Consider the following 23,449-nt stretch of genomic DNA (forward strand, 5'->3'; position numbering starts at 1 on the left):
GCAGCACTGGAAGGGTATCCATTCTGAGTCAACTCCCACACCAGGGCATGCGATTCCTCACTCAGGAGTCCAGTCCTTTATGCGTGGTGTTGCTTTCTCCATTTAGTCTTCTTTCAAGCTATAAATATTCCCATTGGGAAAATATACTAGTCCCTATTATTTGGGGTAACATTTTATGAGCTCAGTCTTCGAACATCTAGCAAAATAGACTAAGAAAACCCTAGACCTCCTGAAAGGGGCTAAGGAGCAGGCAGGAGAAACAGGCAGAGAGGAGAGGTGTGGGATTTCAAAGACTACATTCATTTCACAGTTTTCCTGAGGACAGGTTTCCAGATTATATATCCAGTATACAAATAAGAGGAATGTCAGGCTGTCAGACACAGGCAAAAGCTCAGAGAACAGCGAGAGAGCTTCTAGGATGGAAGCATAAACAATGAGGTCACAGAGAGATGTGGATGCATTTAAAAACGAAACTGATCACACCAGATTGTTCACACTAGTAGAAAGGAGAAAAGGGGGAAATTGCACAGTCAGATGTATTTTGTAGAGGTACATAACCTAAAAAATGAAAATAAAATGTCTAGATTAAGTAAATTTGAAAAGGAGCTACGATACATACATATACACATATTCACCACACGTTCCTCTTGCTTTCTCTTCCTTCCTCGGCAGTGACTCTGTTTACAACGTGGCTTCTCTGTCCACTTTCTCTTTTCTGCTTATCTGGATTCATAGTACATAGTTTAGTCTGTAGAGTGCATTTTCCTTTAAGATGTATTTCAACAAGCTAGTTTCTGTTTCAGACTGCCACTGTTTATACTCTTTCTCCACCATTTTTTCATTATACAATTTTAGTTACTATTTAATGTCCCTAACAACTCAGTTTCCTCTCCTGTAAAATAGGGATAATATCAACAGTAATAATATTCTTACTTCATAGGACTGCAGGAAAGTTCAGATGACATAAGGTACGTAAGACATTTAATTTCCTAGAATATCGAAGCATTAATGAACACTTTTAAAAACTATTTTTTTTAATTTTTTATTTTGTATTGGAGTATAGCCAAGTAACAAGATGTGATACTTTTAGGTGAACAGTGAAGGGACTCAGCCCTACATATACACGTATCCATTCTCCCCCACTGTCCTCCCATCTAGGCTGTCACATAACATTGAGCAGAGTTCCCTGTGCTACACAGTAGGTCCTTGTTGGTTATCCATTTTAAATATAGCGGTGTGTACATGTCCATCCCAAACTCCCTAACTAGCCCTTCCTGCATCCTTCCCTCTAGCAACCATAGGTGCATTCTCTATGTCTGTGAGTTTCTTTCTTTTTGTAAGAAAAAGATGTCTATCATTTTTTTTAGGTTCTGCATAAAAGGGATGGCATATGATATTTCTCCTTATCTCACTTACTTAAGTCAGTATGACAGTCTCTAGGTCCATTAATGTTGCTGCCAATGGCATTTCATCCATTTTAATGGCTGAGTAATATTCCATTGTGTATATGTACCACATTTTCTTTATCCATTCCTCTGTTGATGGGCATTTAGGTTGCTTCCATGTCTTGGCTGTTGTAAAGAGAATGAATACTTTTTTATTGATAGGATGATATTCTTAGAGACAGAAGAGTAAAGTTGAGAATCATAATGTCTATCCTGCCCACAAGTGTCAAGTTTGGAAATGAGCATTTTCAAATTATTTTCACTTTCTCTAATGATTTTACTTCAAACCCATGCATATGCACACATTTATACATGCCATTAATATGATGTATCATTTTCAAAGTGTTTTCACACACATTATTTCATTTCTAACCCAGGATGATTAGTGACTTTTCCATGGTGTGTGTGAATTGAGGTATGACAGACGATGTCCTATCCTCTTTCTATCACTCTCACTACACGTAGGTGGCCACCTGTTCAGAGGGACGCAGGACAGAAAATAACAATGTTTAATAAGCAATGTTTTTGGTATTTTATTATACAGGGAGCCTCCATATGATAGGAAATATAAAACAACATTATTTTGTGCACCACTAAGAAGGGAAAAAAACACATCTTTAATGTGATTGCAACACACCATCAGTTATAACAGGCAGTCCAATTTTAAAGATGTTAAATTGTGAAAAAACTGAATCTTAAGATTAATGGAATATGACATCATTTTTAATGTACTAGATATTGCATTTGAAACTTACAGAAACCTGTCCTGTGTATTATAAAGCAGTTGGATTCTGCCTTAAATGTGAATAAAAATCTCTTAGACTGGTTGTTTGAAAATACAGATTCCAGAGTCTTGGCACCAGAGGTTTTGATTCAGTAGGACTGGAGAAAGGGGAAGACATGGGGTCTGAAACAAGCCACTTGAAAATTCTGATATTTGTGATCAAAACAGCCACGATTTGATAGAGATTGGTGTAGCCCAAAGAATGTAAGTTCAAATCCTGATTTTTACTGCTAGTAGCTCTGTGACCTTGAGCAGATGGTTTAAAAGTCCTATGCCTTAGCACTCCTGGGGACACCATAGCGCGGTCCAGATTCAGACAGTCAGGTTCTTCATTACATCATCTCCCTCAGCTCCCTTATTGATAAAATGGGATTATCCAATTAATGAACATAATTAATGAATATATAAAACATATAGGACACTGCTGGTCTTTGACAAGCACTATATAATTCCTTGAAGGTGGAAGTTGCTCAGTCCTATCCAACTCTTTGGGACCCCATGGACTGACTATATGGTCCCTGGAATTCTTCAGACCAGAATACTAGAATGGGTAGCCTTTCCCTTCTCCAGGGAATCTTCCCAACCCAGGGATCAAACACAGGTCTCCCGCATTGTAGGTGGATTCTTTACCAGCTGAGCCACAAGGGAAGCCCAAGAATACTGGAGTGAGAAAGCCTATCCCTTCTCTAGCAAATCTTCCCAACCCAGGAATCAAACCCAAGTCTCCTGCATTGCAAGCAGATTCTTTACCATCTGAGCCACAAGGGGATTCCCAACAAAATTTCTGGCTCGTCTGCAAAAACAGGATAATAATAACAGGACTCACCTCATAACACCAAGATGAGTAAGTGAGGCAATGTAGCCTAAGAGTTTGGCAAAAAAGTGTTTTTTTGTTTTTTAAGATATTGGCTTAATAAAGGAAGATCTTTGAAATTAAATTCTTTAAAATTTATTTTCATGACTAATCCTTATTTCCTTTTCCTTATCTTGAAGATGGCCAGGGAAGAATGTTCTATAGTATTTTAATGTTCTTATTTATCTCACATGAAGTATATTAGCCCTTCAAATGAAGTAAGTCCCATGGCATTACTTTATAATATAAAATTTTTGAATAGCCATGCTCATTTTAGGATATAAAAAATTGTTAGAAAAAGAAAAATTAGACAATAGTTAGTAAATAAGTACAAGTTTGGCATCCTTCAAAGGTTACCACTCATATTTGCATATGTGTTTATATTCTAGACAGAGATGCTGTTCACTTTCTAAAATAAACTTTTATTTTGAGATAATTACAGATTCACATGTAGTTGTAAGAGATAATATATCACTGTTTCCCCAGTGATAACATCATGTATTTGTATGTGTGTATGTATTTAGTTCTGTGTATTTTTATTACATTTGTAGGTTCATGTATTCACCACCACAGACAAGATACACAGTTCTGTCACCATAGGAACCCCTATAGTGTTGTCTTTTTATAACCACATTCACTTCCCTTCTGCCTCCCTCCTCCAATCCATCCTATAATCCTGGCAACAGGTAATTTGCTCTTCATTTCCACAATTTTGTCATTTCAGGAATGTTATATAAATGCTATCACACACTATATAAATTTGGAGTATATTAAATTTGCATTATATAAGTGCAATATTTTTTTTGCATTCAGCTTAATTCTCCAGAGAATTATGCACATTGCAGCATGTATCAGCAGTTTGTACGTTTATATTGCAGAGCAGTATTGTGAAGCATGAATGTACCTACAGTTTGTGTGACCATTCACCCATAGAGGGACATCTGGGTTGTTTCCAATGTTGAATTATTACAAATAGAGCTGCTATGAACATTCATGCATACACTGTCTGGTGAATGGAAGCTTCCATTCCCAAGATAAATGTTCAGGAGTGCCATTGCTGGGTGGCATGGTAGTTGTATGTTTAGCTTTATAAGAAACTGTCAAGTTGTTTCCCAGAGTGATCACACCAGTTTCCACTCCCACCAGCAATGTATGAATGATCTGATTTTCATGCATTCTCACCAGATTTGGTGTCACCACTTTTTTTACTTCAACTATCCTGCTTGGGGTGTCATGATATCACATTGAGGTTTCGCATTTTCCTAACGGCTAATGAAGTTGAGCACCTTTTCACTTGCCATCTGAATATCCTCTTCTGTGAAATGTTTAGCTATTTTCTAATTAGATTTTTTAATAGTTGAATTTTTAGAGCTCTTTTTATATTCTGTATGTAAATCATTTGCCATGTATGTAAGGTTTAAGTAGTTCCTCCCAACTTACACCTTGTCTTGTCATCCTCTTCACATGGTATTTTGCAGATCAAAGGTTTTAGTCTTGACGAAGTCCAATTTATTTTTTTCCTTTTGTGGGTTATGCTTGTGGTGTTGTCTAAAAACTCTTTGTCTATTGCTAGATATTAAAGATTTTCTCTCTGTTGTTTTTTAAAAGCAATGTTGTCTTTATCCTATGATGGAAAATTGGATACATTTTAAGAGTCCTGTTATAATGCTAGGTACACTTATTTTAGTTCAAAAGTACTAATATTTTCTCACAGCAATGGTGAGAGGTGTTAAACAAAGCAATAAAGGAAGTTACCAGTTTAGATATTTTAGATATTAAATCAAAACTTTGAATGTTACATTTAAAGTTATATTATGTGATACAAGCATATAAAGAGAAGAAAGTCATGTCTCTTCATCTCAAAACATACCCAAAGATTAGTGGTTTCATTTTTTTTTAATTCTTCCTTAATTTCACTTATAGAAATTGTGTAATGAAAATCAGACAGCCTGGCAAATAGTCATGTATTAGGTTATTGTGGTCACTTATAACAGTGAGAAAACTGGAAACAATATAAATGCCCATCAGTAAGGGAATGTTGAATAAAACATGGTTGTGCTCTTCCCAAGACTACCAATTGTATGGGAGATTTCTTCGGGAGCTGAGATCTAACCATGCACTATAGCTCAAAAGTTCCAGAAATTACCACCACAACCAGCCCTTCCATTGCTCCGCACCAGCAGTCCTCAACCAATGCATGATGTTCAGCCCCAAGGAAGAGTAACACCAGGCTGCCTGTTCTGCAGATTTCCAGAATTCCAGCAGGACTAAGTCATTAACAACAGTTTGCCTTAAATAAGAGAAATTTTTTATTGATTGCCTTTCCTTCCCTTTATCACTTCCTCATATCCCTACTAGAATTTCTTGGAATTACCTTCCAGATAAAATTTGGCACTGAAACCTTGTCTTAAGGTCTGCTTCTGAAAGAACCAAACTAAGACAATTATTTATAGGAGAGAGAAGCAGAAATCTCTTTTTTTAAATGGGCTTGACTTCAACTAATAAAAATAAATGAAAAAAAAAAAGGGCTTGAATTTCATATAAAACATAATTATATTTACTATATATTGTTGGATTAAAACATACATAATATCACACATAGTTTGATATATTTATAAAAATATGTATCAAATTCCTAACATTTTTCCTGTCTGGTAGGTTTTGTTTAGCAAAGTTTGATATTCTATTTCATTTCATTCCTGGGTTCTTAATTTTTTGGACATTAAACATATACTAATTCTGTAGTCTGAAAAAAACAAAACAAAAAAATGTAACAAAAAATCCTGGGGAGATAAAAGGAGGAAAAGGGAAAGGGATAGCATAGGGAAAGATTTTTTTTTTTCCTTTTTCAAAATTGGATCTTTTCTAGATTTAGATGGCCTAGAAAATATAGCTTTAGGCATTCTACATGAAGGCATAAGAGAGTGAGGAGAAACACCATGTGCTGGCATAGTGAAGACAGGATAATTACCAGGGCAAAATATCGCTGAATGTTGCTGCATGTTGGCAGGGGAAATTGGGTAACACTGTAGAGTCAAAATATGGTCTACTTAATGCAGCATACTTCATTCAAAGTTTAGACTGGGAAATATTAATTGAAAAAAAAGTGAAAACCTTGCTTGTAAGTTAATGAAAATGATAACATGTGCATTAATTATGAATAACAATACAGAGTTTGCATACTAGGAGGAAATGGAAAATTCTTGTTTTAGAGTATAATATACAAGTTCCTTGAGACTATTTTTATCTCTTCCCTCCTGTACACTTAATTATTTATTGATCTCAATTATAATATCTCAACTGTATTTATTTGTTCTGGAAAATAGTGCCCTGCACATGAAAGTAGTCTCCATCACAAAGAGTACATTTCTTTTTATCTTTCTATCCTGGTTAGCTCTGTTGACTGGGGCTTGTGCTAATGAGGCCAGTCCTGCAGATTCAAAAACCCCTAATTAGCTGTGCATAGAGAGATGAACACTATGGATACACATTGATAGTATCAGTCAAACTAACACTTGGTAGTGGTCAGAAACAGGACTTTGATTGCGTGGCTAAACTGATGATTTTTATTATCACAGTAAGAGAATAAAAATTTCAAAACCTTGTTTTACCTTGGTCACCACCCATCACTTCTTCAGTATTCCTTATATCTAGAATAGCACTAACAGTCATTAAAAGTAAACCAGAAACCAGGGATCATCCTTGACGCCTCCTTATTCTTCACCCCTGTGTCCAATCCATCACCACGTCTTGACTGTGCCTCCTAGATAAATTCCAAATCTGTCTTCTTGCACCGTCTCTGATGTCACTGCCCTAGACAGAGTGACTATGAATTCTCACTGGGATACTGCATTAGTCTCTCATTGTGGATTTCTGCGTCTGACACTACCACCCTCATTCATTCTTCACCCTGTAGCTTAGGTAAAAATACATTTTAAAATAAAAATAAAAGTTCACTCCTCTTCTTGAAAGTTTTGAATGGCTTCCCATTGCTTGCCAAGGAAAAAATGAATTCTTTAAAGTAGCGTAAGAAAGATCTGTACGATCTGGCTTCTTTTCACCAATCTAGCCTCATCTAGATTGTTCTCTAGGCACTGGTACTTCCCAGCACCTGTCATGTTGTGCATTCTATCACTGTGATGTATGAAGTCATGTCTGACCCTTGCCACCCTGTAGACTGGAGCCCACCAGGCTGCTCTGTCCATGGGATTCTCCAGTCAAGAATACTGGAGTGTATTGCCATGCTCTTCTCCAGGGGATCTTCCCCACCCAGGGAATCAAACCCACGTCTCTTATGGCTCCTGCATTGGCAGGCAGATTCTTTACCACTAGCGCCACCTGGGAAGCCCTCAATCTATTGGCATTCTTAAATTAAGATGAAGGAATGAATGATTAACCCACCACTCTCATGCTTGCCCATGGAGCTTCAGACACATCATTTCTTCAGTTTCTCCAGTGCTGCCTCCACACTCAGGGCCTTTTGCTTGCTTCTCCCATGTTTCAAATACTCTCAGCCCTCTTTCCCCTTTGCCCAGTTTGTTCTCCATCTCAGCTGATACAAGAATTCCTCCGGGAATCTTTTCTTCATCATTTAGACCAAATCAGTTTCTTCTATTATATATTCCCACTATCTTGCCTTAAAACATTTCTCAAATGTTTAATTGAATATCTGTGCATTGATTATTATGAATTCCCTTACTTTACTGTAAGTTCTATGAAGCCAGAGGAAACACGCTTATTTTCCTTACCATCTTTTAAAGATTCAGAATAAGATGTCAAATATTTGTAAGGCATTAATGAATGAATATATTCTCCCCACTTTGATCATTCAGAAGCCACATCCAAAGACATTCCCCCTATATCCATTCTGTTTACTTTTTGATAAATTACTTTTGATAAATTCTCATCACACTTATAAAATTACCAACTTTTTAAAATACCCAACATTCTTACATGTTATCATATTGGCAGGCTTTTCCTGCTTGCTTTGAATACTATCACCTGCATGCCACCTGTTTCTTATATCTTCAAGTGTAAATATTTTCCAACGGTCTAAATTGTTTTTGTTAGTCCCATCCCATCCACTACCAGAACAACTCTTCAATGGATGATGTCCAAATTGACCTCATCCTCCAAGCCTGAATATTTTATACAGATTCAAGATTTATGCTGAATATTATCTCTATAGTCCAAATCAATAATCCCCTCAAACATTCTAATCCCTGAAAGCCAAATTTGTCTCCTGAATTCGCAGTTCTCTTGACTTATCCATCTCATTAATTTGACCACCATTGTCCTGCAATTTTCCAATGAACCATGTTAAACTGTGTTCAGAATCTAGAGAGTTGTCTGTCTCCATTTACTTTGTGTCTTAAATTTAATCAGTCTTGCTCTCTCATTTCTGTAATCTTTAACTCTTTTAAAACTCCATTCTACTCTCACCAAAAATGACTCTTCTCCTGTACAGACAGTGTAATAGCATCCTAACTCATGTCATTGTCCTTACGCACCCGGTTCCCAAATTCCTCACCATAACTATGTCAAGTTGGTCTCCCTACAGTCCCACTGCTTTCAAAGAGTGTGGAGCCTTCACATATTGGTCCCCTCCTCAGGGATTCTTAGTGTCTACCTTTTATATACTAACTAAGGTACAAATGCCTAAGTGTATACCCACAGCTCTTCTTAAATGTTTCTAATACATCTTGTCAGATTACTATATGTTGAAATTTTACTAGAGAGCATACATTTCCTAGAATATATTCATCCTCTCTAAATTCTTTGAGTTTTATCTTACTCTCCCACTTGACTTAAGTGACTTCTAGCTTATGGTCTTGGGAGTTCGGAGTGAGGAGGGATAGGGATGGGAAAGTTCTACCCATTCTTGAACATTCATGTCAAATGCTACGTTTTTACTTGATATCTTTCTTGAAATTCATAACATCTTTTGGCATTTCTTTTATGGAATAGATATTTTGCTTTACATTATAATGATCAAGCCCCTGTCTTATTTCCTGAATAAAGACTGTAAGCTCCCTAAGAGCAGGAATTATATTTTGTTCATTTCATGTTCCCTGCAATGCCAGTTTCAGGAATTGACATATACTAGGTGCTCAATTAATAGTTGTTGAATTAAACTAAATATGTAGGAAATCAAACTTAGCAAAATGTATATATATATATAGCAAAATATTCAAGAAATTACTGAAATTTGTACAACAGAATGTATAGAATAAAGAATTTATTGTTCCTGCTGTATCATTTGTTTTATTACATGATTTAATATTATTTATGTTTATATGATTTAATTGTTTCAAAATTTTTATAAAACCATTAATGTAATGTCCACAAATGTTCTATTAGATAGAACAAATAATGGCATGCTCAGTCTATAGATTAGGAAAGTGTAGAACAGGGATTTTTATAACTAATCTACTAAAGGTAGCATAACTAATAACAAGGTCAGAACTAAAATCAGGATCTTTTGACATTTGTTACCATAACATGAGCCTAAGGGTGGCTCAGATGGTAAAGACTCTGCCTGCAATGCAGGAGATCCGAGTTTGATCCCTGGCTTGGGAAGATCCCTTGGAAAACTAAAATCAGGGCCTTTTGAAATTTGTCTCCATAACATAGTGTTTCCTAATCCCAGTATTATTTGTTTACAAATGTAAAGTGAATTAATACACAAATGGAATGTAATGATTTAAATTCTGTTTTATCTAGAGTTATATGTAGAATATATTCTGCTGCATATTATGAAAGATGATAGATGAAAGATGAAAGATGATAGGAACATTGGAAAAACTGTTAACTGTTTAACTACCAATAATGAGAATGTATCAGTTTTTGCAGTTATGTATATATACACAATTGGTTGTGTATATATATGTATATCAGCTTGTGTACATTATGCAACATCTGTAAATTCTAGGGACACAATAATCTTTCCCAGCCTTTCTGTGATTTTAGAAAAACAGGTTTAGTGACTCTCTCAGGGGCCATATTCATCTCTTGACAATAAATCATCAATTCCTATATCATATAGTAACTCAAAGGAGACAAATTGAGAAAGATTTATTCTCATCAAAATATAATCATGTTCATTTTAGTTTGAAATTATCTGCAACATATCAGCATAAAATAGGGCTCATATAGCTGTAACCAGTTCAATTATTCTAGCATTGTTTGTACATAGTTGCCCGAACATGAATAAACCGGATTCAGATTCTTTGTGACACTTTGCAATTTGGACCTAGAGTCACACTGGAAATTATACAAGGAAGATACGGTGTTTGAACTTCAATAGTCATCTTCATTCATCCTCAGCACTGAATACAAGCTCAAAAGAAGAATTGGATATGCCACGGTGGTAACATGAAATGTTTTGATACTAAAAAGTATATAAAAGATGTTTTTTCTGACACACTCACACTGAGAACCTAGTGGGAATAAGAGATTTAAGTGCATGCAAGTGCACTGATGTTGCCAAAGCAATGATGTAACTTAATTGGAAAGAAAATCAATTTTTCCTCCAAAAAGAGTTTGTTGAGAAGTACTATGACTATTTCTATATTTCTATCTGGCTATAAGTATCAAAAAGTACTTCTAAAATGTTAATTATGTGTTGATAGAGATGAGTTTCGTGAGGTAGTGGAGATTGTTTACATTTATAAAGACTAAGAAGAATGTCATTTTTCTTTGTAAAAGATCTAATATTCTACAACTATTTCTTTAAATGAATTTATTTACTATCCTTTAGATTAGAAACATACTGATTTTGCAACTTGATAGGATAAGACCAGTGCCCCATATGAAATATAATCTCTTTGGTTAGAAAGGAAAGTTCTATTCTAAAAATTGCCAACAAATTTTTTAAATAGTTCTAATAGTACAATTTGGTTTGTCAAATGTTTCAACAAATTTGAATTTGTGATTTTTTTACATTTGGATTCCTTTTCTTTATATTTGTGATTTGTGCTTGGTCACTCAGTCATGTCTGATTCTCTGTGGCCCCATGGACTGTAGCCCACCAGGTTCCTCTGTTCATGAAATACTCCAGGCAAGAACACGTGAGCAAGTTGCCATTTCCTTCTCCAGGGTATCTTCCTGACCCAGGGATCAAACTTGTGTCTCTTGCATCTTCAGCATTGGCAGGCAGATTCTTTACAATAACACCACCTGGAAAGCCCGTTTGTGATTTGGTTGAGTCTTTAGTGTAATGGGGAAGGCAGGTGGATTGCCTATATTAACTAGATTATAGGCTTTACATCTATGATGTTGAATTTATAACTGTTCTTTCTGCTTCCTGAATTTTCACTTCTGGATTCATCCTTTCAAGTATGCATTATTTGAACAGATCTGTGTTAATATGCTACTGTGAGCCATGCAAGATGCTAAGAAACGGGAATGCATTGTGAATAAGATGGAAGACACTGCCCATTCTCAAGTTACTATTATCAATTAATTGGGCTTTTGCTTTGTTAAGGTAATCTAGTTTCAAATTTCTGGGTGAAAGACAGTAATAAACTTTGAGTAAAAGATTTACATGCATGCCTTGCAATAACTATTCAATTTTCTGTAAATATATTTTAAGTATACTCCACCCTAGTATTTCTGTATGCTGATTCCACTCTTGTTTTTCATGACAAAACTTACAGGGATCATATTGAAAATAGGGTAACACCCTATTCCCTTAGACCATTCTTAGAGAGTCTCAAAGGACTCAACTCGTTAATCTAGCATGTCTTTTATCAGCTTATGAACCAGTTATAGTAGCCAAAGTGGGGTGCTCACAAGTGGAAGGAAAGACTCTTCAGATCACATGTGAAGAAAGGATGCTGACAGGATCTGTGAAGGTACTTGCTGGGAGTTCTCTCATTTCTTAGGCCTGATACTTTGCAAACTTAGTAAAACATATGAAACAAATGTATTAAAAATTCTGAAGATGTGACATAACTATCTTGTTTGAGGTTAGCTCTGAACAGCAACTTAAAAAAAAGAAATATACTTATCAGGAGCTTAATGAAATCTATGATGCTGTGCAGTCAATTGAGAAAGAAACTGTATTGAGTCTTTGGTTAAATATGCCTATTTCTGAAGAAGCTGTTACAAGACTGACTTCCCTATCCTTAAGTAAAGTAATACTTATCTGATTAGCTATTGCAATCAAACCCTCCAGAACTAAGTTGCAACTATAAAGGAAGGATAATCTAGAAATAATACTAGGGGATTTAGAGGACAACCTATATTGTATTGGGCTTCCCTGATGGCTCAGCAGGTAAAGAATCTGCCTGCAATGCAGGAGACACAAGAGATAAGATGCGGGTTGGATCCTCGGGTTGGGAAGATCCCCTGGAGAAGGAAATGGCAATCCACTCTAGTATTCTTGCCTGGAGAATCCCATGAACAGAAGAGCCTGGAGGGCTACAGTCCATGGGGTCACAGACAGTCGGACATGACTGAGCAACTAAGCATGTGCTATATTTTATTTCAACTCTATTTTGTCCCCAAACCGTAAAACTTGCTATCAGATTCAATGACTTTGTGATGTTTCATAGTGACATTATAGTTAAAGCTATGTAACTTTTATCTAATCAATTACTAAACTGTGATAAAATGTGTCTATTTACAACTAATGTGAGGGGCATCTTTAAGTTGATGGATGTATACATGCATCTGTCCATCTACCCACTAACCATCCATTCACTTAACAACATGAATGAGTGACTTCTATAAGCTTGGCATTAGACCATGTACTAATAACATAACCATATAAACAAACAAAAATCTATTATTATAGAGCTTATATTCTAGAAGAAGTAGAAACATAAGCATCACCACTGCCACAACAAACAACAAGGAGCAAAACATCAACAAAGGAACTAAATTACATTATGTGTTAGCGTGACAGTGCTACTTAAAAAAAAAAAAAAAGAAAAAACAGCAGGGGAGAAGAAAGTGTTGGAATTGTAAGATGTTATGCCATCATTTGCCCTTAATAAGTTGGAGAATGATTTAGGAAATAAACTGATAACAATGAATGATACAGCAATAAAGATTAAAAAAAAACACATTCATTATCTATCAAATCACCAAACAATAAAAATTACCTGAAAATTCACCTTTTGTTTTTTTCCCATAGTTGGGGAATGAGGCAGAAAAAATGAAAATCAAGAATTGCACATTATCTAGAACTGATTAGAAATTAAAAAGCTCTCAAATGATTAAAGTTGGAATTTATTTTTATTAAAGACAAAATACAAAATCTTGATATAAAAATTTTCATATTTCAAATATGAAATATTGATATGAAAATCATATGTGCACCTATGACTTCCTTCTGCTGTGTCACTTTTTTTTATTTAAGAGGAGAGATGAAAATAGCAATTTTAAACAAGTTCTCACTTTTTGGCCACAGAATATTCAGATATATGTAAGCCATCTCAAACTTCCAGTGTGTTAATTTAGAAAGAAGAAAATCAGAAATAAAAGTCAAATTACTGCCTACTTATAAAATGTAGTTTAAACATTGAATTTCATATTTATTGTTAGCTTACTAAGAATGTTTTGCACTGTGACAAATCTGCGTTGGTTACTTGCAAATGTATCTCAATGATTTGTCTTAACTACATATTGCATACCAAGTCACAGCTGGGTGTCTAATGACTTTAGACTGTCCCATAAATCAACAGGACATATATCACAGTTCTGCATATGGGGGGAAATTAAGTAGAAGTATGTGATGGTTTTTACAATCTTTATGCAAATATGTGTAAACCTTTAAATATAGTAATCATGTTTAAAATTAGACTTCATTCAGGACAATCTTTTGTGCAAAGTGTAATTTAACCAACATTTTTAATCAATGATCACATCTCACAAGCAATGAACATCTGCCTAATTTACCTGATTTGATATGTAGGATAACACTATGAATTAAGTATTATTACTATGCACTATTTAAAGTAAATTTGTTAGGTTAAGGTCAAACAGCCTGGGTATGTCTTAGCTCCACTATTTACTAGCTTTTTGATCCTATTTATTTACTCTTCTATATGTCTCAACTTCCCCATCTGTAAAATGTGATAATTACAGTATGTATCTCACAGACTAATTAATTTGAGAATTAAATGGATTAAAACATGTACATTTCTCAGAACAATGCATTCACATATTTATCCCTTGAAGTGAAGTCACTCAGTCCTGTCCGACTCTTTGCAACCCCATGGACTGTAGCATACCAGATCCTTGGTCCATGGGATTTTCCAGGCAAGAGTATTGAAGTGGGTTGCATTTCCTCCTCCAGGGGATCTTCCTGACCCAGGGATTGAACCCAGGTCTCCCGCATTGTAGGCAGACGCTTTACCGTCTGAGCTATCAGGGAAGCCCCACTTATCCCTTGGCATTTGTTAACTACTATGATGTTAATTGGAGAAGGAAATGGCAACCTACTCCAGTATTCTTGCCTGGAGAATTCCATGGAGAGAGGAGCCTGGCGGGTATAGTCCATGGGGTCACAGAGTTGGACATGACTACGTGACTAAAACATACACACACATGATGGTAGTAGCATCATAGAATAAGATCTAATGCTCAAAGAACCTAAGATAATGTATTCATCATTAGAAATGAGTTGAGCAAAAGCACAAAATCAAGACTCTAACCTTCAAATCTTCTATCTTTCCGAAATTCTATGTGACCTATTACAACTTGGATGACTGAAGAGTTGAGTTCCTTCAGATGTACAAAACAAAATCACAGACGTAGGCATCTATATCATCAGGAATCGCTGAAGTTAAAATTCTATTTCAAAATGTAATTTCACTTGGAATTACTTGAAATTTTTCTCACTTTTGATTTTTAAATTTTGAAATCATTATTTGAGACTTCATCAGTTTTAGATATTTGTGCCTTTATTATATTATTGTGCAATTACCTTTAAGAGAACAGATTCAAAGATGTAATATTTTGACAGAAAAAAGAACAAATTAAAAGAACACAAAGCTTATTGAATTAATCTTATATATTTTCTTCATTTGCATAAATTAGAAATGAACCCTGAGCCCTAGAACCTACTTGATATTAGTATGATATATACTTTCTTTTGAGCTTCCCCAGTGGCATAAGTGAAGTGAGTGAAGTCGCTCAGTCGTGTCCAACTCTTTGCGACCCCATGAACTGTAGCCTACCAGGCTCCTCTGTCCATGGGATTCTCCAGGCAAGCATACTGGAGTGGGTTGCCATTTCCGTCTCCAGGAGATCTTCCCAACCCAGGGATCAAACCCAGGTCTCCCGCATTGCAGGCAGACGCTTTACCATCTGAGCCACCGCCCCAGTGGCATAGCAGGTAAAGAATTCATCTGCAGTGCAGGAGACGCACGAGACACTGGTTCGATCCCCGGATCAGAAAGATCCCCGGGAGGAGGAAACAGCAACCCACTCCAGTATTCTACCTGAAAAGTACCATAGACAGAGAAGCCGGAGGACTACAGTCTAAAGGGTTGGACACAACTGAGCACACATACAGTTTCCTTTGCTACTTCTTATGATATCATTTTTGGTGCTAGTTTGTAGTAGCATATACAAAAAAAAAAAAAAAGACATTAACAAGGATTCATCATTAGTGAGAGGCTTTCCCACCTTCACAGGGTGTGACAGTAAAGGAACACAAGATCAACACATAACTGTATTTCTACTTTTCCATCATTCTCTTCCACAGACTTATGACTTGAAAATCAGCTCAGATTTTAGTTCATCATTTAATTCATCATTTTTCTTGATTTTGACTTTACTGAGTTCTTCTTCATAAAAGTAAATAAAATAACAATTCTGGAGTAAGAGTGATCTAAACATATAGGGTTCATCCAAGAACATAAGGGAACTTCTGAAGACTTCGGTATTTCTTAAGGCATCACTTTTCTCTGTAAATATTTAAGAAATGCCTAGCAAGTAAAGAATCTGCCTGCAATGCAGGAGAACAAGGTTCAATCCCTGGGTCAGGAAGATCCCCTGGAGAAGGAAATGGCAACCTAATCCAGTATTCTTGCCTGGAGAATCCCACGGAGAGAGGAGCCTTGTGGGCTATAGTCCATGGGGCCACAAAGAGTCGGACATGACAGAATGACTTACATTTTCACTTCTTAGCTATAGCAGTAAGGTAAGGCAATTCTCAGTTCAGTTCAGTTCAGTCACTCAATCCTGTCTGACTCTTTGACCCCATGGAATGCAGCAGGTCAGGCCTACCTGTCCATCACCAACTCCCGGAGTTTACTCAAATTCATGTCCATCACACTGGTGTTGCCATCCAACCATCTGATCCTCTGTCATCCCCTTCTCCTCCCACCTTCAATCTTTCTCAGCATCAGGGTCTTTTCAAATGAGTCAGTTCTTTGCATCAGGTGGCCAAAGCACTGAAGTTTCAACTTCAACATCAGTCCTTCCAATGAATATTCAGGACTGATTTCATTTAGGATGGACTGGTTGGATCTCCTTGCAGTCCAGGGGATTCTCAAGAGTCTTCTCCAAAACCACAGCCCAAAAGCATGTTATTCAGCACACAGCTTTTTTTTATCATCCAACTCTCACATCTATACATGACTACTTGAAAAACTATAGCTCTGACAAGATGGACCTTGGTTGGCAAAGTAATGTCTCTGTTTTTTAACATGCTGTCTAGGTTGGTCATATCGTTTCTTCCAAGGAGGAAGCATCTTTTAATTTCATGGCTGCAGTCACCATCTTCAGTGATTTTAGAGCCCAAGAAAGTAAACTCTGCCATTGTTTCCCCATCTATTTACCATGAAGTGATGGGACCAGATGCCATGATCTTAGTTTTTTGAATGCTGAGTTTAAGCCAATTTTTCCACTCTCCTCTTTCACTTTCATCAAGAGGCTCTTTAGTTCTTTGCTTTCTGCCATAAGGGTTGTGTCATCTGCATAACTGAGGTTATTGATATTTCTCCCAGCAATCTTGATTCCAACTTGTGCTTCATCCAGCCCAGCATTTCTCATGATGTACTCTGCATATAAGTTAAATAAGCAAGGTGACAATATACAGCCTTGACATTCTCCTTTCCCAATTTGGAACCAGTCTGTTGTTCTATGTTCAGTTCTAACTGTTGCTTCCTGACCTGCATACAGATTTCTCAGGAGGCAGGTCAGTTGGTCTGGTATTCCAATCCCTTGAAGAATTTTCCACAGTTTGTTGTGATCCATACAGTCAAAGGCTTTGGCATAGTCAATAAAGCAGAAATAGATGTTTTTCTGGAACTCTCTTGCTTTTTCTATGATCCAATGGATGTTGGCAATTTGATCTCTGGTTCCTCTGCCTTTTCTAAATCCAGCTTGAACATCTGGAATTTCACAGTTCATGTACTGTTGAAACCTGGCTTGGAGAATTTTGAGCATTACTTTGCTAGACGACTGCAACCATGCGATAGTTTGAGCATTCTTTGGCATTGCCTTTCTTTGAGATTGGAATGAAAACTGGCCTTTTCCAGTCCTGTGGCCACTGCTGAGTGCAGCACTTTCACAGCATCATCTTTTAGGTTTTGAAATAGCTCAACTGGAATTCCATCACCTCCACTAGCTTTTGTTCATAGTGATGCTTCTTAAGGCCCACTTAACTTCACATTCCAGGATGTATGGCTCTAGGTGAGTGATCACACCATCGTGATCATCTGGGTTGTGAAGATCTTTTTTGTATAGTTCTGTGTATTCTTGCCACCTCTTCTTAATATTTTCTGCTTCTGTTAGGCCCATACCACTTCTGTCCTTTATTGTGCCCAACTTTGCATGAAATATTCCCTTGGTATGCCTAATTTTCTTGAAGAGATCTCTAGTCTTTCCCATTCTATTGTTTTTCTCTATTTCTTTGCACTGGTCACTGAGGAAGGCTTTCTTATCTCTCCTTGCTATTCTTTGTAACTCTGCATTCAAATGGGTATCTCTTTCCTTTTCTCCCTTGCCTTTAGCTATTCTTCTTTTCTCAGCTATTTGTAAGGCCTCCTTAGACAACCATTACAGCCCCACCCATTAACAGAAAATTGGATTAAAGATTTACTGAGAATGGCCCCGCCCATCAGAACAAAACCCAGTTTTCCCCTCAGTCAATCTCTCCCATTAGGAAGCTTCCATAAGCCTCTTATCCTTCACCATCAGAGGGCAGACAGACTGAAAACCACAATCACAGAAAACTAACCAGTCTAATCACATGGACCACAACCTTGTCTAACTAAACGAAACTATGAGCCATGCCATGTAGGGCCACCCAAGATGAAAGGGTCATGGTGGAGAATTCTGACAAAATGTGGTCCACTGGAGAAGGGAATGGCAAACCACTTCAGTATTCTTGCCTTGAGAACTCCATGAACAGTATGAAAAGGCAAAAAGATAGGACACTGAAAGATGAACTCCCCAGGTCGGTAGGTGCCCAATATGCTACTGGAGAAGAGTAGAGAAATAACTCCAGAAAGAATGAAGAGACAGAGCCAAAGCAAAATCAATACCCAGTTGTGGATGTGACTGGTGATGGAAGTAAAGTCTGATGCTGTAAAGATCAGTATTGCATAGGAACCTGGAATGTTAGGTCCGTGAATCATGGCAAATTGGAAGTGGTCAAACAGGAGATGGCAAGAGTAAACATCAACATTTTAGGAATCAGTGAACTAAAATGGACTGGAATGGATGAATTTAACTCAGATGACCATTATATCTACTACTGTGGGCAAGAATCCCTTAGAAGAAAAAGAGTAGCCCTCATAATCAACTAAAGAGTCTGAAATGCGGTACTTGGGTGAAACCTCAAAAACGACAGAATGATCTCTGTCCATTTCCAAGGCAAATCATTCAATATCACAGTAATCCAAGTCTATGCCCTGACCAGTAATGCTGAAGAAGCTGCACAGTTTTATGAAGACCTACAAGATCTTCTAGAACTAACACCCAAAAAGCTGTCCTTTTTGTTATAGGTGACTAGAATGCAAAAGTAGGAAGTAAGAAAACCTGGAGTAACAGGCAAATTTGGCCTTGGAGTACAAAAGGAAGCAGGGCAAAGGCTAAGAACCCACTGCTCATAGCAAACACCCTCTTCCAACAACACAAGAGAAGACTCTACACATGGACATCGCCAGATGGTCAATACCAAAATCAGATTGATTATATTCTTTGCAGCCATAGAAGGAGAAACTCTATATAGTCAGCAAAGACAAGACCAGAAGCTGACTGTGGCTCAGATCATGAACTCCTTATTGCCAAATTCAGACTTAAATTGAAGAAAGTAGAGAAAACCACTAGACTATTCAGGTATGACCTGAATCAAATCTCTCACCTTTATACAGTGGAAGTGACAAATAGATTCAAGGGATTAGATTTGATAGACAGAGTGCTTGAAGAACTATGGACAGAGGTATGTGATATCGTACAGGAGGCAGGGATCACGACCATCCCCAAGAAAAAGAAATGCAAAAAGAAAAAAGAAAAAAAAAAAAGCTACTCTAAATTCTTACAAATTTATTTGATAGGTAACAAAGGCTTCTACCTGTGGCCTCTTAAATTTATAAAGTTTCAGCTCATCTCATGAGGCTGACTTTTATCATATAGAAGAGATAGAAAGATTATATTAAAATCTTCAAATATAAAGTACCTTATTATTTGTTTGGTTTGATCGGTTTTTTGTTTTTGTTTTTTTAATCTTGCCTCTGTCAAATTTACAAGGATGTGAGAAAGAAGGATTGTGATGTTATTGAACACAGGTCCAGCTGCTCATGCTCGAAGCTGGAAAGGAAAGTTTGCTTTATTTTGGATGCTGGCAACTAGGGAGTGGGGTGGGGTGGGAAGAACTGGATGTCTCATCAAAAGCTGAGTTCCACCCCACCTCAGGAGCAAGAAATCCCCAAAATCAGGAGCAAGAAATTTTATAGAGAGAGGGAAGGGGCCACATGCAGAAACAGCACAGTCAGCTCTGACAGCCATCTTCAAATTGGTTGTTGGTGGTCTGACCAGTGTCATCTTAATTGTTTTAGGTACAGTTAATCTTCAGTTCCAGGGTTGGTTTGTTTCCATTTCTTGAGGCCAGTTCTTGAAACTGTGGCAGCTTTTGTCATGGTTATAGTCTGGCCATCATGTAGTTAACTTCTTCCACTAGGTGGGAGTTTCAGTGTCTACAAGACAGCTCAGAGGACATGGCTTAGAATATTATCTATAGCCCTTGAGAAGGAACTAGGGGTTCTTGACTATGCTTAATGATTACATTATTAGTTGGTCTCTGTTTCCCCTTTATTCTGCATTTTCTCACTTCTCTGATTAAACTTATTCTTTGGCTAAAATTTTTCCACAGACAAAAGGCAGGCGAGTTCATAGAAGTGGCAAGGACCTGCTGTGTTTCAATTACTCTGACTCCATTTGACTTCTAAATTTTTATCACTCACTTCTCTGGTGGCTCAGATGGTAAAGAATCTGCTGGCAATGCCGGAGACTGGATTTGATCCCAGAGTCAGGAAGATCCCCAGGAGAAGGGAATGGCTACCCACTCCAGTATTCTTGTCTGGAAAATCCCATCAATAGAGGACCCTGGTAAGTTACAGTCCACGGGGTCGCAAAGAGTTGGACACGACTGAGCAACTAACACTTTCACTCTTTTATATTTAAACTTTTCTCCAATCTATGTCTCCAAATAAAATATTCAAAATTTTGGACAAGTTTCAACTCCTTTCTTTGTGTCATTGTATGTATTAGTAGCTCAGTCATTTCCAACTCTTTGCAGCCCCATGGGTTGTGGTCCACCTGGCTCCTCTGTCCATGGAATTCTCCAGGCAAGAATATTGGAGTGGATTGCTGTTTCTCCAGGGGATCTTCCTGACCCAGAGATCAAACTTGAGTCTCCTGCATTGCAGCCAGATAGATTATTTACCGTCTGAGCCACCCAGTTATCTTTCTAATATCTAATTAGTCACAGATTCTACCAATTCATTCCTCTTCTCACCTGTTTTGTGTTACTGATATTTATACCCTTTGCCCTCCTGACAATGTGATTTCACTCATATAATTTTCCTTTCCAAGATATCTTCTTTTCTTTGCTCACAAAATGGTCCCATGCATACTTTTACTTCAGTTTGTCTCAGATACTAGTTTTTTCAAGGATCTGTCCTTCACTAACCATTGCCCACTAAAATCTTGTTTTTATTTCATGTTCACTTGGGCATGTTCTCTCATCATTCACCAGGGTAGTTTATATTGTTTCATCTTGTTCTAGTTCAATACTGCTTTTTATTGATTTGATTCTTGGCAAATGTTGGATATGCTGTGGCTTAGCTTACTATGGTGGGAAAACAAAGCCCTAGAATTTCTACACATTCTCTGAGTGGGTACTAGGGAGGCTGATACTCTTGCAGGTGACAAAACCTAATCTTGCAACTCAAAATTTAATCACTCCATAAGACTTGATTTATATTCCCCCCTTCCATGATACATCTCTTCAGTTGATGAGTTTCAACTTCCTTAATGATCCCCAAATATAATGTATATCCATCTAAATTATTTTTAAGTATCTCTTTAGACATCTTTCTCTCCTCATGATTGTGGACCCCTTTTTCAAGTCTGCCTCTATAACATAAACAAAGTCAGCACATGTTTAATGATGGATTGGTTGTTGAATTAAATTCCATTGAAGTAAAGCACAAATCAATTCCATTGGCAATAGTGTTAACTCGATGACAAGCCACAAAATCTGGAGTCAGGGTCTTCTCAGTAAGGTTTTTGCCTGTCTTCTCACTGATTCTCTAAACCACAAAATAGATGAGACACGATGACCACCATGTTAAGGACTGCAGCTTAACTACCTTGAATGTGTTGCTGCCCACGTTACGATTCAAGGAATTAACTAAACTGTTACACACACTCAAAATCAAAACCTCTTTCTCTTCCTTATCCTATCTCCTGGGAGTAAAGACAGAGAAAAGACAACATTGAAAGAAGCAGACCAAGTTCACCAACCCCTATAAGACAAGCTACTGGGGCCTCACTGAGCCTGCAGTGGGGGATGGGAAGAACACTAAGTCAAACATGAACCTCTGTTTTAAAACATGGAGAACAGGATTTCAGTAACTGAATAGAGCTGTTTTAATAACCTAAGGTGAATAACAGCCTGTAGAAGCAGATGAGACGTCCAAAAATAATTTTGATTTCCAGCAAAAATGGTGATTACAGAACAAAGCGAGTAACAATTATAAATAAAATCATTTTATGTCTATACCTGAGATGAAACACTTTACAGAGCACAGCAAAAAAATTTACAAAAGCGTAGCATATGAAATAATTTCATGATCAGGCTTAAAGACTGAGTCATGATCCATATAGGCTACTCTTACTGACACCAGTATGATAGACAGACACCTTAACTCTAAGGATAACAGCAATTTCCAAGGATTCTAAACCACCAATTAAACTCAGCCCTCACATCGATTCCCCTTGGGATTACAGAGCCCGATTTACCTCTCACTAATTAAGAAGTGAATACCAGGAAATGAAGATACATAAAAACACATACTGAATTTTGCTGAGCTTTTAGAATTAGAACTTGAAGGGTGATTTAGATTTCCTGTAACATTTGCCTATCTTTAGGAAAACGCATATCCTAAAGATGTTTTTTCCCCGATTGTTACGTGGACAAAGGTGTGTCACACTGTAGTGAGAGATAAAGAGTGGCCTTAAATGAGCCATAAAGCCAGTCTATTGACTAAACCTGATTACTTGGCACCGGTGCCTGCCTATGATAACACAGTACTCATTTAAAATTAAACATATAAAATCAGAATTATGTGATTATGCCTTCAATGTATGTTAAAAAAAACTATTATTTTTCTATTAAAAAATGTGTTTCCTACTTTGTGGATTGAGCCCCTTGTCAACCAAGACCATTAAATTCTTCACTGTGCAAATGCTTGAGACCACATGATATTTTCAAGTGGTAATTTGGTCAAGTATGAAAAGAGAATGAAAGCAAAGCACTGAAATACTAGAGTGTATGTATGTGGTTTCTCTCACTACAGGGAGAAACAAGAATAAACTTTGTATTTTGAGAAGAAGCAAAATCTTTGGCCACTTCTGGTGAAGTATCTTCTATTTAGTATTGGATGGTAAAGGGGTTTATTATCAATTTAACAAGGCCTACATAATTCTAATAGCTAACCATGGATTTTTTGGGGGCACAGATTCTTTCTTCATAATTATTGCTATGAGAATCTGAAAGCAAATGTACGTCCATCACTGGCAGTTACAAATGCCAAATTATTAAGTGCATTGATGATTTTAGGCTATTGGAGTTCCACTTAATGCACCGGAGTAGCAATTTACTAAATGGACTCAAGTGGC

Source organism: Cervus elaphus, chromosome 12 (genome assembly GCF_910594005.1).
Source record: "Cervus elaphus chromosome 12, mCerEla1.1, whole genome shotgun sequence".
NCBI lineage: Eukaryota > Metazoa > Chordata > Mammalia > Artiodactyla > Cervidae > Cervus > Cervus elaphus.